General features: G+C 44.4%; 1 protein-coding gene across 1 annotated transcript in view; it reads left to right on the forward strand.

The window, feature by feature from the left end:
- Positions 1–2,903: 2,903 nt before the first annotated feature.
- LOC138851411 (uncharacterized) overlaps positions 2,904–15,488 on the forward strand; it is a 116,692-nt gene continuing 104,107 nt past the window's right edge. Inside the window, exon 1 of the mRNA XM_070080506.1 lies at positions 2,904–4,165. The gene's annotated coding sequence lies outside the window, so the exon portion shown is untranslated. The remainder of the gene's footprint in view (positions 4,166–15,488) is intronic.

The raw sequence follows: 15,488 nt of genomic DNA on the forward strand, positions 1-15,488 counted from the left end.
GTGGTGGTGAGGGGTGGTTGGTACACCGACGTCCTGCTGGTGGTGGTGAGGAGTGGTTGGTATACCGGCGTCCTGCTGGTGGTGGGGAGGGGTGGTTGGTACACCGGCGTCCTGCTGATGGTGGTGAGGGGTGGTTGGTACACCGGCGTCCTGTTAGTGGTGGTGAGGGGTTGTTGGTATACCGGCGTCCTGCTGGTGGTGGTGAGGGATGGGTGGTACACCTGCAGTAAGAATAATCACTAAACCCCATCCCTGGCAACACCCCCCCCCACTCTTCATAGACCTAAACTTACTCCCAGTTTAGTACATCCACACTTACTACTGTGCAATCTACATCTACAGGGCCTTAAACTCTAATATCAACCTTGACCTAAAATGCTTTCTTGATAGTTGTGACAGAACCCACAGGCATAACACCAGACACAAACATCTCTACGACATTCCCCGTGTCCGACTAAACCTTTACAAAAATTCCATGTATGTCAAAGGCCCTAAAATCTGGAATACCCTACCTGAGAACTCTAGAACTGCAGACACATTCATCACCTTCAAAACTACCATTAGAAAACATCTTATCTCCCTGATACACCCCGTCAACTAACTACACGAATACCACCTGGTGGTTCACACTTACACTCACTCACTCATTTGACCATAAACAGAAATATTAATCTCAGTCTTAAAATAATGAATCCTGTGATACTCCAATACTGAAACTATGTACTGTGCCAAAACAAAAGCATTCACATTGCTAAACTCACAAACTAGTATTTAGTCACTTAGCCATAATACCAACTTACCTCATAATTTGTAATATTTTACAATTAAGAATTGAACTAAGTATCCCCGAAATGCCTAACCATGCTAAGCGTTCTAGTGGTACACTTTGTAATCACAATTTTACTACATGTAAACCAAACAATAACTAAATTTCTGTAAACTCAGCATTGTAATCCTTATAGAGAAGATTTAGATTTTAGATTTTGCCACCGAAGTGGCTAGTTTATTGTGCACCCCATATCCATCCTGTGGACGGTAGCGCGAGAGCATATGGATACACAAAAGGCCTAGGAACTAGGCCCCAAAGGGTTAACAGGAATACATATGGATTTATATCTACATATCTATAGTTCACTTATCTGTTACAAGCAAATTTAGGAAATTTGCTTAGTATATCTGGTATCTTATTTTCATTAATAAGATATCTTGACATGTCACATAGGTTATTATACTGTCTGTCTCTGTATTCCTCAATAAGTGGACAATTAAGCACATAGTGTTCAAGAGAGTGACCATATGCCTGATCACATAATTTACATTTAGTTTGATCATCTTCTGTGTGTCTCCCAAACTGCCAGAAGTACTTGTAACCAAGCCTAAGCCTGGCCACTACAACATCAGTGAGTCTGTTCACATTGCAAGTTGCTCCATAAACATACTTATCTACGTTCATGTTATCATAGTGGGTTATAGATCTACTCAGGCTTCTAACTGCATTCCTATAACAATCATTTTCATTATTTACTTCTCTCCTAATATTATTCCTAATGCTAGACACAGTTATACCAAAGTTATATTCTACATTCTCCTTCTCGATACTCTTCTTGGCTAACATATCAACTTTATCATGAAGGAGTAATCCAATGTGTGATGGGATCCATAGCAATTGTACATTAATTCCTTTGTCCCTAATTTTTGAGTATCTATACCTGGCTTCCCCAATGAGCATGTTGTTGGAGTCATTATATGAGTCAAGAGCCTTCAGTGATGACATAGAATCAGTAATGATGATAGAGTCAAGCTCAGTGTCATAGGTTAGCTTTAGCGCCATTATGATTGCAAACAATTCAGTTTGCAGTGTAGACGCCCAGTTGTTAATTCTTATGCCTAACTCAACAAATTTATTATCGTTCTTAACTAGGGAGGTGGCAACAAGAGCAGATGCAGCCCTGCCAGAAGACTCCTGTTTAGATCCATCAGTGTATATAACTTGTGATAACTTGTTACTATCAGCTAGGTGAGAAATTTCTTCTTGAGCAGTTGCTCTAACAAGAGATTTAAGGAAGGGATTACTAGCAATGAGCTTCTTGGGAGGGACTTGTTGGTATGTGATATTAAATGAACACATCTTCCATGGAGGGGTGAAATGCTCTTGTTGCCTACAGTGATACAGTTCATGCACGTTATAAAACTTAATGCAATTGCACGTTTTCACAATCCATTTAGATCTGTGTGTATTTACCTCTAGACACTTGGTAAGATTCACTGTGACAGTGTCTGGTTCGTTTCTCAACATTCTAATACCGAGTACAGTGTTAATTTCAACAATCCTATCACTGATACTAGAAATACCAAGCTCCTTCCTCATGTTAAGAACTTTTGTAGATCTGAGACAGCCAAGAATAATCCTGAGAGCTTCAGAATAAACTTTGAATTGAATTGAATTGAATTCTGGTGGTGGTGAGGGGTGGTTGGTACACCGGCGTCGTGCTGGGCGGCGGTGAGGGGTTTTTGGTATACCGGCGATCTGCTGGTGGTGGTGTGGGGTGGTTGGTATACCGGCGATCTGCTGGTGGTGGTGAGGGATGGTTGGTATACCTGCATCCTGATTGTGCTGGTGACGGGTGGTTGGTATACCTGGGTCCACTACAGTGTGCACAAGTTGAACTGCAGATTCCTTATTGATTTATTGTTGTTACTGTCGTTGTTTCTTCTGCGATTTCCTGTCATAGTATGAGTGAAGTAATTATTGGTAAAGTGATGACGTTAGTTTAATAGTTAATGTGATGAATGACAAACTTTTTATTAACAAAGATTGAGTTGGAGCAGGACGGCTATATATAGCCGTCCTGCTCCACCTCTGTTAGTGTGACTTTGTCAATGGTCCAAGTCGGACCGAAACGTCGTCGTAAGCTTCTCTTTTTTATGTGCGGGTTATTTATGTATCGTTCCAGTCACGGTATTGTGCCTTTTTGTTATTTAAAGATTAAGTTAAGTATTGGTGTGGCAGCGGGGCGGAGCTTGTGTTTACATGACTGTCTTCATTAGATCGTTAATTTTATCAAGTTATGCGAGCAGTGTTAGTAGTCGTGGGTCATTATGGGTTCTACGTGGGTGTGTGCAGTTGTATCTGCAGTGAGACCATCAGAAGCTTTGATGGGACATGATTGTTGAAGGAAATAGCGGGACTAGAATGTGGTTGCCACTGCTGTTGCCACAAATATATAACGTCTACCAGAGAGAGAGATTCCAGAATACAATTATTTTTACACCTACGCCAAATTACGTGTGTAATATATGCTTCCTGATATAACTGATTTGTAACAGTTCAGCATTGTAGTATATAGTGTGATTCAGCGGTACGATAACATGGTCGTGTGAACATCCGCTGCTGGTGATGTCACTAAGATAAACTATCTTGTGCTAGAAAGGTATAAAATTCCAAAAATATGAAAGTTAAGACACATGTGCAACATCTGGATATCTTTATTGTAGACGTTTCGCCATCCAGAGGCTTTATCAATACAGATTCTAGGACATAATTAGAAGACAGTAGAACTATATACAAAAGATGAGGTAATCAGTCCCTCAGCCTTGGAGTTAGTGTTTACAGCATCGTGGTGGAGGAGAATCTCCGCCACCACGTCTATAATGAAGATATCCAGATGTTGCACATGTGTCTTAACTTTCATAAACAATCTTGTTCAGTCACATAAGCGCTGTAGCTCTCGTCCTGTGCGGACACAGCTGCTCTCTACACCTCAGTGCCTTGCGATCCCCATGTTTTGGGAGAGGCTTTTTACAATTGTATGGTACCTGGACCTTCTATCTTCGCCTTCAACATCAGGATTTGGTGAGTCCTTGACTGCCTTCCCTAGGGCAGGCTGTCTCCTTCAGCACTCCTGCTGCTGAACCTACGTCTTCACTTCCGCCAATAGGATTGGTGCGTCGCTGGCAACCTTCCTACGGGTTGGGAGCCTCCCTCTGCACTCCTATTGGCTGACCAGAGCAACCACACCTCATCTGAGTGTGTCATCTGCACGACATCCATATTGATCTGCCTCTCCTGGCCGCTCAGGACATACACAGCGCTCCATCAGCGACAGTTCACCTTTACATTTCAGTGTTTTTGACGCCCATCGACGCCTCTCTTCAGAAAACTAAGGTAATAGCTTGGCAAGTGCGTATGTCTCTTACACACGTACTTGCACTGATGTGTTTCTTGTGTAGATAGGCCGGATTTTGTTTTTTAAAGCCTGAGTTAGTAGTGAACACGCTAAGAAGAAGGGTTTGGGTGAGGTTAAATAGGATTTTAGGGCAGTCAATGGTGGCTTTGTCAGGTTTAGAGTAGGTTAGAAGGGTACAGTTTGCACTTAGGTGAGAGGCAGACATAGTGGACAACATACACGGCAGCAGCAAGTTATGTTATATATTAAAAAGGCGGTGGCAGCGTTAAGGTTCGACTTGACCTACTTCCTATAAAACCTTCTGCTCTAAAGGCATCAGATCGAAACTCTCTGATGCTGGGCATCGAGCCAGGAGCACAGTTGTAGCTAAGTATGTTGACAACTCTATCCTGGCTGCCTACGACAACAACCGGACTGACCTAATGCTCGACATTGCCAACAAAAATGACGTCACCATAGAGGACATATACAGACCTCCACACTCACACATTCTTAAAATACGTTGCTCCACTCCTGAAGAAACCTCTCACCTGCAGCATGGCATCTGTGCCATGATGTATCTATTCCCTAACGCCTCCCTCTTTACTCCTAACTATATTCCGATCCTCCAATGCTTAAAGTGCTACGAATACGGTCATGAGAAAAATGCTTGCTCCAAAAAACAGATTTGCTTCAAATGTTTCTCCCCTGACCACTTCTGGACCAACTGGAGTTTACCTGGAGTTTACCTGGAGAGAGTTCCGGGGGTCAACGCCCCCGCGGCCCGGTCTGAGACCAGGCCTCCTGGTGGATCAGAGCCTGATCAACCAGGCTGTTGCTGCTGGCTGCACGCAAACCAACATACGAGCTACAGCCCGGCTGATCCGGAACTGACTTTAGGTGCTTGTCCAGTGCCAGCTTGAAGACTGCCAGGGGTCTGTTGGTAATCCCCCTTATGTGTGCTGGGAGGCAGTTGAACAGTCTCGGGCCCCTGACACTTATTGTATGGTCTCTTAACGTGCTAGTGACACCCCTGCTTTTCATTGGGGGGATGGTGCATCGTCTGCCAAGTCTTTTGCTTTCGTAATGAGTGACTTTCGTGTGCAAGTTCGGTACTAGTCCCTCTAGGATTTTCCAGGTGTATATAATCATGTATCTCTCCCTCCTGCGTTCCAGGGAATACAGGTTTAGGAACCTCAAGCGCTCCCAATAATTGAGGTGTTTTATCTCCGTTATGCGGGCCGTGAAAGTTCTCTGTACATTTTCTAGGTCGGCAATTTCACCTGCCTTGAAAGGTGCTGTAAGTGTGCAGCAATATTCCAGCCTAGATAGAACAAGTGACCTGAAGAGTGTCATCATGGGCTTGGCCTCCCTAGTTTTGAAGGTTCTCATTATCCATCCTGTCATTTTTCTAGCAGATGCGATTGATACAATGTTATGGTCCTTGAAGGTGAGATCCTCCGACATGATCACTCCCAGGTCTTTGACGTTGGTGTTTCGCTCTATTTTGTGGCCAGAATTTGTTTTGTACTCTGATGACGATTTAATTTCCTCATGTTTACCATATCTGAGTAATTGAAATTTCTCATCGTTGAACTTCATATTGTTTTCTGCAGCCCACTGAAAGATTTGGTTGATGTCTGCCTGGAGCTTTGCAGTGTCTGCAATGGAAGACACTGTCATGCAGATTCGGGTGTCATCTGCAAAGGAAGACACGGTGCTGTGGCTGACATCCTTGTCTATGTCGGATATAAGGATGAGGAACAAGATGGGAGCGAGTACTGTGCCTTGTGGAACAGAGCTTTTCACCGTAGCTGCCTCGGACTTTACTCTGTTGACGACTACTCTCTGTGTTCTGTTAGTGAGGAAATTATAGATCCATCGACCGACTTTTCCTGTTATTCCTTTAGCACGCATTTTGTGCGCTATTACGCCATGGTCACACTTGTCGAAGGCTTTTGCAAAGTCTGTATATATTACATCTGCATTCTTTTTGTCTTCTAGTGCATTTAGGACCTTGTCGTAGTGGTCCAATAGTTGAGACAGACAGGAGCGACCTGTTCTAAACCCATGTTGCCCTGGGTTGTGTAACTGATGGGTTTCTAGATGCGTGGTGATCTTGCTTCTTAGGACCCTTTCAAAGATTTTTATGATATGGGATGTTAGTGCTATTGGTCTGTAGTTCTTTGCTGTTGCTTTACTGCCCCCTTTGTGGAGTGGGGCTATGTCTGTTGTTTTTAGTAACTGTGGGACGACCCCCGTGTCCATGCTCCCTCTCCATAGGATGGAAAAGGCTCGTGATAGGGGCTTCTTGCAGTTCTTGATGAACACAGAGTTCCATGAGTCTGGCCCTGGGGCAGAGTGCATGGGCATGTCATTTATCGCCTGTTCGAAGTCATTTGGCGTCAGGATAACATCGGATAGGCTTGTGTTAATCAAATTTTGTGGCTCTCTCATAAAAAAATCATTTTGATCTTCGACTCTCAGTCTGGTTAGCGGCTTGCTAAAAACTGAGTCATATTGGGACTTGAGTAGCTCACTCATTTCCTTGCTGTCATCTGTGTAGGACCCATCTTGTTTAAGTAGGGGCCCAATACTGGACGTTGTTCTCGATTTTGATTTGGCATAGGAGAAGAAATACTTTGGGTTTCTTTCGATTTCATTTATGGCTTTTAGTTCTTCCCGCGATTCCTGACTCCTAAAGGATTCTTTTAGCTTAAGTTCGATGCTTGCTATTTCTCTGACCAGTGTCTCCCTGCGCATTTCAGATATATTGACCTCTTTTAGCCGCTCTGTTATTCTTTTCCGTCGCCTGTAAAGGGAGCGCCTGTCTCTTTCTATTTTACATCTACTCCTCCTTTTTCTTAGAGGAATAAGCCTTGTGCATACATCGAGTGCCATCGAGTGCCACTGCTCTAACCCTTTAAAATGTTCCTCCCCTGACCACTTCTGGACCAACTGCTCTAACCCTTTAAAATGTTCCTCCCCTGACCACTTCTGGACCAGCTGCTCTAACCCTTTAAAATGTTCCTCCCCTGACCACTTCTGGACCAACTGCTCTAACCCTTTAAAATGTTTCTCCCCTGACCACTTCTGGACCAACTGCTCTAACCCTTTAAAATGTTCCTCCCCTGACCACTTCTGGACCAACTGCTCTAACCCTTTAAAATGTTCCTCCCCTGACCACTTCTGGACCAGCTGCTCTAACCCTTTAAAATGTTCCTCTCCTGACCACTTCTGGACCAACTGCTCTAACCCTTTAAAATGTTCCTCCCCTGACCACTTCTGGACCAACTGCTCTAACCCTTTAAAATGTTCCTTCCCTGACCACTTCTGGACCAACTGCTCTAACCCTTTAAAATGTTCCTCCCCTGACCACTTCTGGACCAGCTGCTCTAACCCTTTAAAATGTTCCTCCCCTGACCACTTCTGGACCAGCTGCTCTAACCCTTTAAAATGTTCCTCCCCTGACCACTTCTGGACCAACTGCTCTAACCCTTTAAAATGCCTAAATTGCCAACACCCCCTCCCTGCCACCTCATTTCAGTGTCAAGAGCGAAAGGAATACTCTCTCTTCGTGCCGACAATGCTGCTAACTCCCCCAACCCTTTTTCTTCCCAAACCCAACCTGCTCTCTCTTCTGACAACTTCCCTTCACTACCCTCAGTCACCCCCCATCCTCCCTCCACCCCCTCCACCTCCCCCACCTATTACAACACCACCAAAGGCCTCGCCACTTCCCTGTCCTCATTCACAGCAGCCAACCCAACTAATAACCGGATATCCACAATTGTACACCTCTCCGTTTTGCTTCCCAAATATTATGAAGCTGAATTCCCCAAGCTTTTAAACGACCTCCTCTCAGCTAATGGCCTAACACCTCTTAAATTCCCCCCTGACTTCTCCTTACCACCCCCCCCTCGCCTGGAAAACTTTGCAGGTGTGTCCCCCAACCTTCTCCATCCCACCTCATCCACTGTAACTGAATTTACCTTCTCTCCCTCACGCCAAGACGAAACTACAGCTGCACCTCCCAGCCCACTTGCACCCTCCACATCCACCTAAACCATCTCCACCATGCACGCCTCTCCTCCATCATCTCCTGAACTGCCTATTCCATCTGAGCCTACTTTACCTTCTCCCTCCAGCATACCTACCAATAACGAATCTTCTACTTCGGCCACACCTTCTATGGACCCTAATGCTCCTTCCTTGTTCCTCAATGGACACCATGAGTTCAACCTTGGAACGAATCATCCTATCACTTCTAACAGTTTCCGCTATCTCACTAGAAGCAAACACTGCGGCCCCAGACAATACACACACATTGACACCAGTACAGAGCGAGAGAACTTAGGAAAATCTCTCAAAACACACACCATCATGCCCTCCTTCCTCAGAGTCATCCAGTAGACACAGCAAAATAGAAGCATATTGCAACAAACAAACAACTGCAGATGGTCTAACCAGGATGGGACCAAAGCCCAAACTAGCCAGACCTCTTCAGCCTGCCCCCACAAACAACACACAACATGGCCCTTAAGGTCACACAATTCAACATATGCAGCTACAACATGAACAAACACATCCTGGCAGAGTTCGTTGAGGCTGAGAGCCCTAATGTGCTGCTTTTAAACAGCACTTGCGTGCAAAACACCCAACGAATCCGACACTGGGGCTACACATCACGCCAGTCTGGCGCTGATCCCCATAATGGTACTGCCATTATGGTGAACAGCGCTATCTGGCACGACTTCCTAAACCTCCCCATACACCTGTCCTCACAGCCAGGCTGTTAAAGTCTTCACTCTTCACGGGCCCATTATCTTCTACACTACCTATGCTCGACCTAACTCCAACATTAACATTCCTGATCTCTCCCTTCTCTTTAATCACTCAAATATTCCTGTCTATCTTCTAGCTGACCTCAATGCCAAACATAAATTTCCAAAACAAATTTCCAAAAAAATTTCCAAGACCGTAGGCATACTATCGAAGGTACAGTACTATGTTTCACAGTCAGCCCTCCTGGCCCTATATCACTCACTTATTTACCCCTATCTCACCTATGGAATTCGTGCATGGGGCTCAACAACAATAAACCATCTCAGACCATTAATTACCCAACAAAAGGCTGCAGTCAGAATGATAACAAATTCCCACTACAGGCAGCACACTCCACCAATATTCAAAACTCTAAACCTACTCACCATACAAAACATCCATACTTATTACTGCACCTACTACATACATAGAACAATAAACTTAGATATAAACCCTCCCGTCAAACTTCTCCTTACCAACCTCGACAGAACACATGACCATAACACAAGGCACAGGTCACTCTTTGATGTTCCTCGTGTCCATCTCACGCTATGCAAAAACTCAATGCACATAAAAGGCCCTAAAATCTGGAATTCATTACCAATGAATATAAAAGAAACATTATCTGTTTATAAATTCAAGTCTCTTCTCAAAAATCACTTACCCACCCACAACCAAATAAATACTGAATAATTGTATCTTATAAATTGTATATCTAAAATGTTTCTCATTGTATCGCAGAAATATTTAACCTGAGACCCAATCAAACTTTGTTATTTTTTAATTACATTACCTAACAGAATACTCCATTCTACTGAATGTACAGCAATGCATGCAACCATATGACCTGTCTTTGTAATACTCACTAGAGCTTAATTGTTATCTGTTTACAATAATGTTTAGGAATGCTTAGTTAATCTTATGTTAATTTCAAGCCTGCCCATAATGCTCTGCATACAAGGGGCTTTGGCATGCTTCACTCAATTGTATTCTTTTGTACTTTTCTGTATCATGTTCAATTAAATAAATAAATAAATAAATAAATAAATAAATAAAAACTTTCACGACACATACACAAACTCTCGTGGAAACCAACTGAAACACCTAATCACGCAAAAACACATGATACTCCTCGGCCCCAACTTCAACACCTTCGGCACTTTGGGCCAGGAGAAACCAGACTTCATCATTACAAACAGAGCCAGCCTCTACCTTCATCACTACATCACACCAGGTTTCCTTTCCAGCTCAGACTACTTACCCATCACCCTCCACATTTCCTCAAATCCTGTCCTCATTCCTTCAAGACAAATTCCCTCATTCTTCAGGGCCAACTGGAACTCCCTTAAACAGCACTTAAACAACACTAACTTCACACATAACTTTGACAACAGACCTACCTCAGATATCGACACCCGGATTACTCTCATTCAGGACTCCATTACAAAAGCTGCTGAACATGCGATTCCCAAAAAAAAAAAAACCACCGTCAGATACTCCTTCCATCCTTCTGAAAGGACCACAGATACGCTCATGTCAGCAGAGATCTCACCTTCCTAAGAAACAACATCATCCGTAGCCTGGACGAGGACCATGCTAAACACTGGCTATCCTTCGTCCAGGCTGCTGACAAACACTGCATACAGGACTTTCATCCAGAAAGTCGTGATGAATGGTTTGAAAAACCGACAAGTTGAAGATTGAGACACTTATGAAACATATAGGAATCTTTATTCAGGAAAAGTTTCACCACACAGTGGCTTCATCAGTCCAATATAAAGTAGAAAGGCGTAAGGAGAGGAGGAGTTTGAGGTAATCAGTCTCTCAGCCTGGAGTCGATGTGTTCAGTCCATCAATCTTGTAGATTGATGGACTGAACACAGTCCATCAATCTCTCCCACTTTGTACATCCTTTACACAAACGACATCCCCGACCCTACACATCACAACACACTCACACTAGCTTATGAAGATGATATCACACAACTCACTACACACGAACGCTGCAGATACCTATCACTTAGAACTCAGCGCGAGGTGGACAGGATAAGTGCTTGGGAAATCCTCTGGCGCATCAAAACAAATGCCGCCAAATCCAAAATCACCTACTTCTTCCCCAAAGGACGCCCGCCACTACCTCACCACCTCAGAACCACCACCACAAGAACACCTATTCCTAGAACACACAGCACCACAGTCCTAGGTGTAAACCTGGACTCCAGACTCAAACTACACACCCACATAAATGCCAAAAGAACTATGACCAGTACTGCCCTCTGGCGACTGTACAAACTCAGAGGGTCGCACCCTCACAACAAGCTCCATCCGTCCTATTGTCACTTATACACCTCTCGGCCTTTCTCTCGCTGCCAAAACAAACGTCCTAAAGCTGCAGTGAATCCAGAATCATGCTCTGCGGTGGGTGCTAGGAGTGAGGTGGGATGACTTTGCTACTAGCGAGTCTCTCCACTTCAGGACTGGCACTCCTGCATTAAATGTATTCTGGAAGAAACTCAGCGACAGACAATTAGACCGACTCGAAACACACCAAGACACCTGGACAACCTTCCTTGACGAAATCATCAGACGACCAGACAACACACTAAACCTCTTCCAATCCTTCTACAACCCTGATCCTCCCCCTCTCTACACCTAAATCTATCTCCTGAACCTCTATCCTACCTTCTGCAGGTGTGGACCTTAAAAGACGTCCGTTTTCTCGTCGCCGATCATCATTCCTCCCTCTATCCACCACATGCATTTCTGAGAAGCAGACTATAGCAAACAAGCTGTGACACCGCCCATTATGTTCTTTGCCTCCATTGCCGAGCCCAGTCCTCTATTGTGCCATCTCAGACGGTCAGCACTGCCTAGCAACCAGTCCCTCTACGAAGCCTCCTACTGCTATGCAGCTGGGTCTAGCCCTAGCTCTTTTCCTTCCTCTAAAAACATCTCACCCACTACTCTTTCCCTGTCCAACTCTCCTTTTTTTTCACCCGCACGGGTCTTACCTGAGAGTATTTTCGTTCGTTCGTTGTATTATCTTGGTTACAGCCCTGCAAAAACTTCGCTCCCAACACCACACCACGATCTTCTCCACTTTTACTCTCACCACGACACCAAAACCAAACGTGGTGTAATTATAGGCTTCTTCCTGCGTGCACTCAGAATCTGCAGCAATGAGTTTCTTGAAGAAGAATGCACGATAATTGAACAAGTATTTTCTAAACTCCACTATCCTCGTCACTTCATCAGAGACTGCAGACGACGGGCATTAAACATCTTCAACACACCCAGAGAAGACACTGCCGAGAAGAGATACATAGTCCTCCCCACCAACTCCATTGCCAAACACGTTTCCAACATCTTTTCCAATACCTCATTCCAAGTATCTACCTCCACAACCACGACCATCAAGGACATTACCAGTGATAGACAGGACACGCTTCCACCCTCTGCAGGGGTATACATAATCCCTTGTAATGACTGCAACAAGTTATACGTGGGCGAAACATCAAGGGACCTCCAAACACGTATTTCAGAACACCAATACGCAAGCAGGTCTGACGACACAAGGAATGCCTGTGTACAACACCGTAATTCACACAACCACTTGATAAACTACAGAAACTCAAGACTTATCGCCACAGAAGACAACACTCAATACCGAAGAATCCTGGAATCATCACTTATTTCTATATCCGACAACTTCAACCAGAATAGTGGCTTCTATAACATAGCTGAACCACTTGCCAAGAAACTTTTTCATCGCTATCCCACATAAGAACACAGGAATGGAAGAACACTGTAGAAGGTCTGCTCACAAACTTATCCAATCTCATTTCCAAGCTACCCAAGATTTTAGACTCTATAACCCCACTCGGTACATCATCAGATGCAGCATTCTCCACCTGACCTCAGCATTCTGAACCTGACTATAAATACTCGCGTCCCTTCCACCCCAGGTAGATCTGTTTGTGACTTGAAAAAGCCCACTGTGTGGGTGAAACGTAGTCAATAAAAGATCACATTATACTGCATATGTGTCTATATTTCCATAATCAGGTCCAACTCACACCCACCTACACCCACTCATGTATTTATCCAACCTATTTTTAAAGCTACACAACGTTATGCCTTATTTCCACTTAAATAAAAAATTATGGTCATAACTGGGGTGCAATCTATATATAAATTTCATTCATCTAACCGATTATGTGAAAAGACAGTTGTGTCCCGTCCAGTGTGTAGTGACAGTGTGAGGAGACAGTTGTATACCACCCAGTAAGTAGTGACAGTGTGAGGAGACAGTTGTGTCCCGTCCAGTATGTAGTGACCGTGTTAGGAGACATTTGTTCCAGACAGTGTGTAGTGACAGTGTGAGTAGACAGTTGTGTCCCACCCAGTGTGTAGTAACAGTGTGAGGAGGCAGTTGTCCCACCCAGTGTGTAGTGGCAGTATGAGGAGACAGTTGTGTCCAACCCAGTGTGTAGTGGCAGTGTGACGAGACAGTTGTGTCCCACCCAGTTTGTAGTGACAGTTGGAGGAGACAGATTTGCCCCACCCAGTGACTAGTGACAGTGTGACGAGTCAGGTGTGTCTCACCTAGTGTGCAGTGATAGTGTGAGGAGACACTTCTGTCCCGTCCAGTGTGTAGTCAGAGTATGACGAAACATTGTGTTCCACTAAGTGTATAGTAACATTGTGAGGAGACAGTTGTGTAAGACCCAGTGTGTAGTGACAGTGTGAGGAGAGAGTTGTGTACCACCCATTGCTTAGTAACAGTGTGAGGAGACAGTTGTCACACGCAGTGTGTGCTGGCCGAGTGAGGAGACAGTTGTGTCCCACGAAGTGTGTCGCGACAGTGTAAGGAGACAGGTGTGTCACACCCAGTTTGTAGTGGCAATGTGAGGAGACAGTTTTGTCCCACCCAGTATGTAGTGACAGTGTGAGGATTCAGTTGTGTCTCACCCAGAGTGTAGTGACAGTGTGAGGGGACACTTGAGTCCCACCCAGTGTGTAGTGACAGTGTGAGTAGACAGTTGTGATCCACCCAGTGTATAGTGACATTGTGAGGAGACATGTGCGTCCCACCCAGTGCGTAGTGACAGTGTGAGGAGACAGTTGTGTCCCACCCAGTATGTAGTGACAGTGTGAGGAGACATTTGTGCCGCAACCAGTGTATACTGACAGTGTGAGGAGACAGTTGTGTCCCACCCAGTGTGTAGTGACAGAGTGAGGAGACAGTTTTCTCCTGTCCTGCTGGTATACTTAAGTGATTTAACACTGCTTTGATACTCAACGGTGATATCACACTGCTGGGATACTCAACAGTCATATCACTCTGCTGGGATACTCAAGTAATATCACACTGCTGGGATACTCAAGAGTGATATAACACTGCTGGGATACACAATAGTAATATCACACTGCTGGGATACTCAACAGTAATATCACACTGCTGGGATACTCAACACTAATATCGCACTGCTGGGATACTCAACAGTAATATCACACTGCTGGGATACTCAACAGTAATATCACTCTGCTGGGATACTCAACAGTAATATCACACTGCTGGGATACTCAACAGTAATATCACACTGCTGGGATACTCAACAGTAATATCACTCTGCTGGGATACTCAAAAGTGATATCACGCTGCTCGGATACTCAAGTGATATCACTCTGCTGGGATACTCAAGAGTGATACAGCACTGCTTGGATACTCAATAGTAATATCATACTGCTGGGATACTCAACAGTAATATCACTCTGCTGGGATACTCGACAGTAATATCACACTGCTGGGATACTCTACAGTAATATCACACTGCTGGGATACTCAACAGTGATATCACACTGCTGGGATACTCAACAGTAATATCACACTGCTGGGATACTCAACAGTAATATCACACTGCTGGGATACTCTACAGTGATGTCACATTGCTGGGATACTCAACAGTAATATCACACTGCTGGGATACTCAACAGTGATATCACACTGCTGGGATACTCAACAGTAATATCACACTGCTGGGATACTCAACAGTAATATCACACTGCTGGGATACTCAACAGTAATATCACACTGCTGGGATACTCAACAGTAATATTACACAGCTGGTATACTCAACAGTGATATCATACTGCTGGGATACTCAACAGTAATATCACACTGGTGGGATGTCATGTGGGTTTTCGTTAACGTGGATGGGTAAAAATACTCATGTAGGCTGGTAGTACGTATAATATATAACGGAAGGTATGGGGAAGCACCAACAGCCGACCTGCCTCTCTCTGCTCCCTGTCTTGACTGACTCACAAGTGTCTACAGTGCGAGGATGTTTGAAATCCTGCTATGGTCAGCAGCAATATGAATACAGCCAATGATTCACACAGAGACGGTATGTAGTGAGTCATCTACTGGTACACTGGTTACTGGTAACTGGTTACTAGGAACTGGTACTACTACTGAGAGCTCGGCGACACTAA

The sequence above is a fragment of the Cherax quadricarinatus genome, unplaced genomic scaffold, assembly GCF_038502225.1.
Source record: "Cherax quadricarinatus isolate ZL_2023a unplaced genomic scaffold, ASM3850222v1 Contig543, whole genome shotgun sequence".
Lineage (NCBI taxonomy): Eukaryota > Metazoa > Arthropoda > Malacostraca > Decapoda > Parastacidae > Cherax > Cherax quadricarinatus.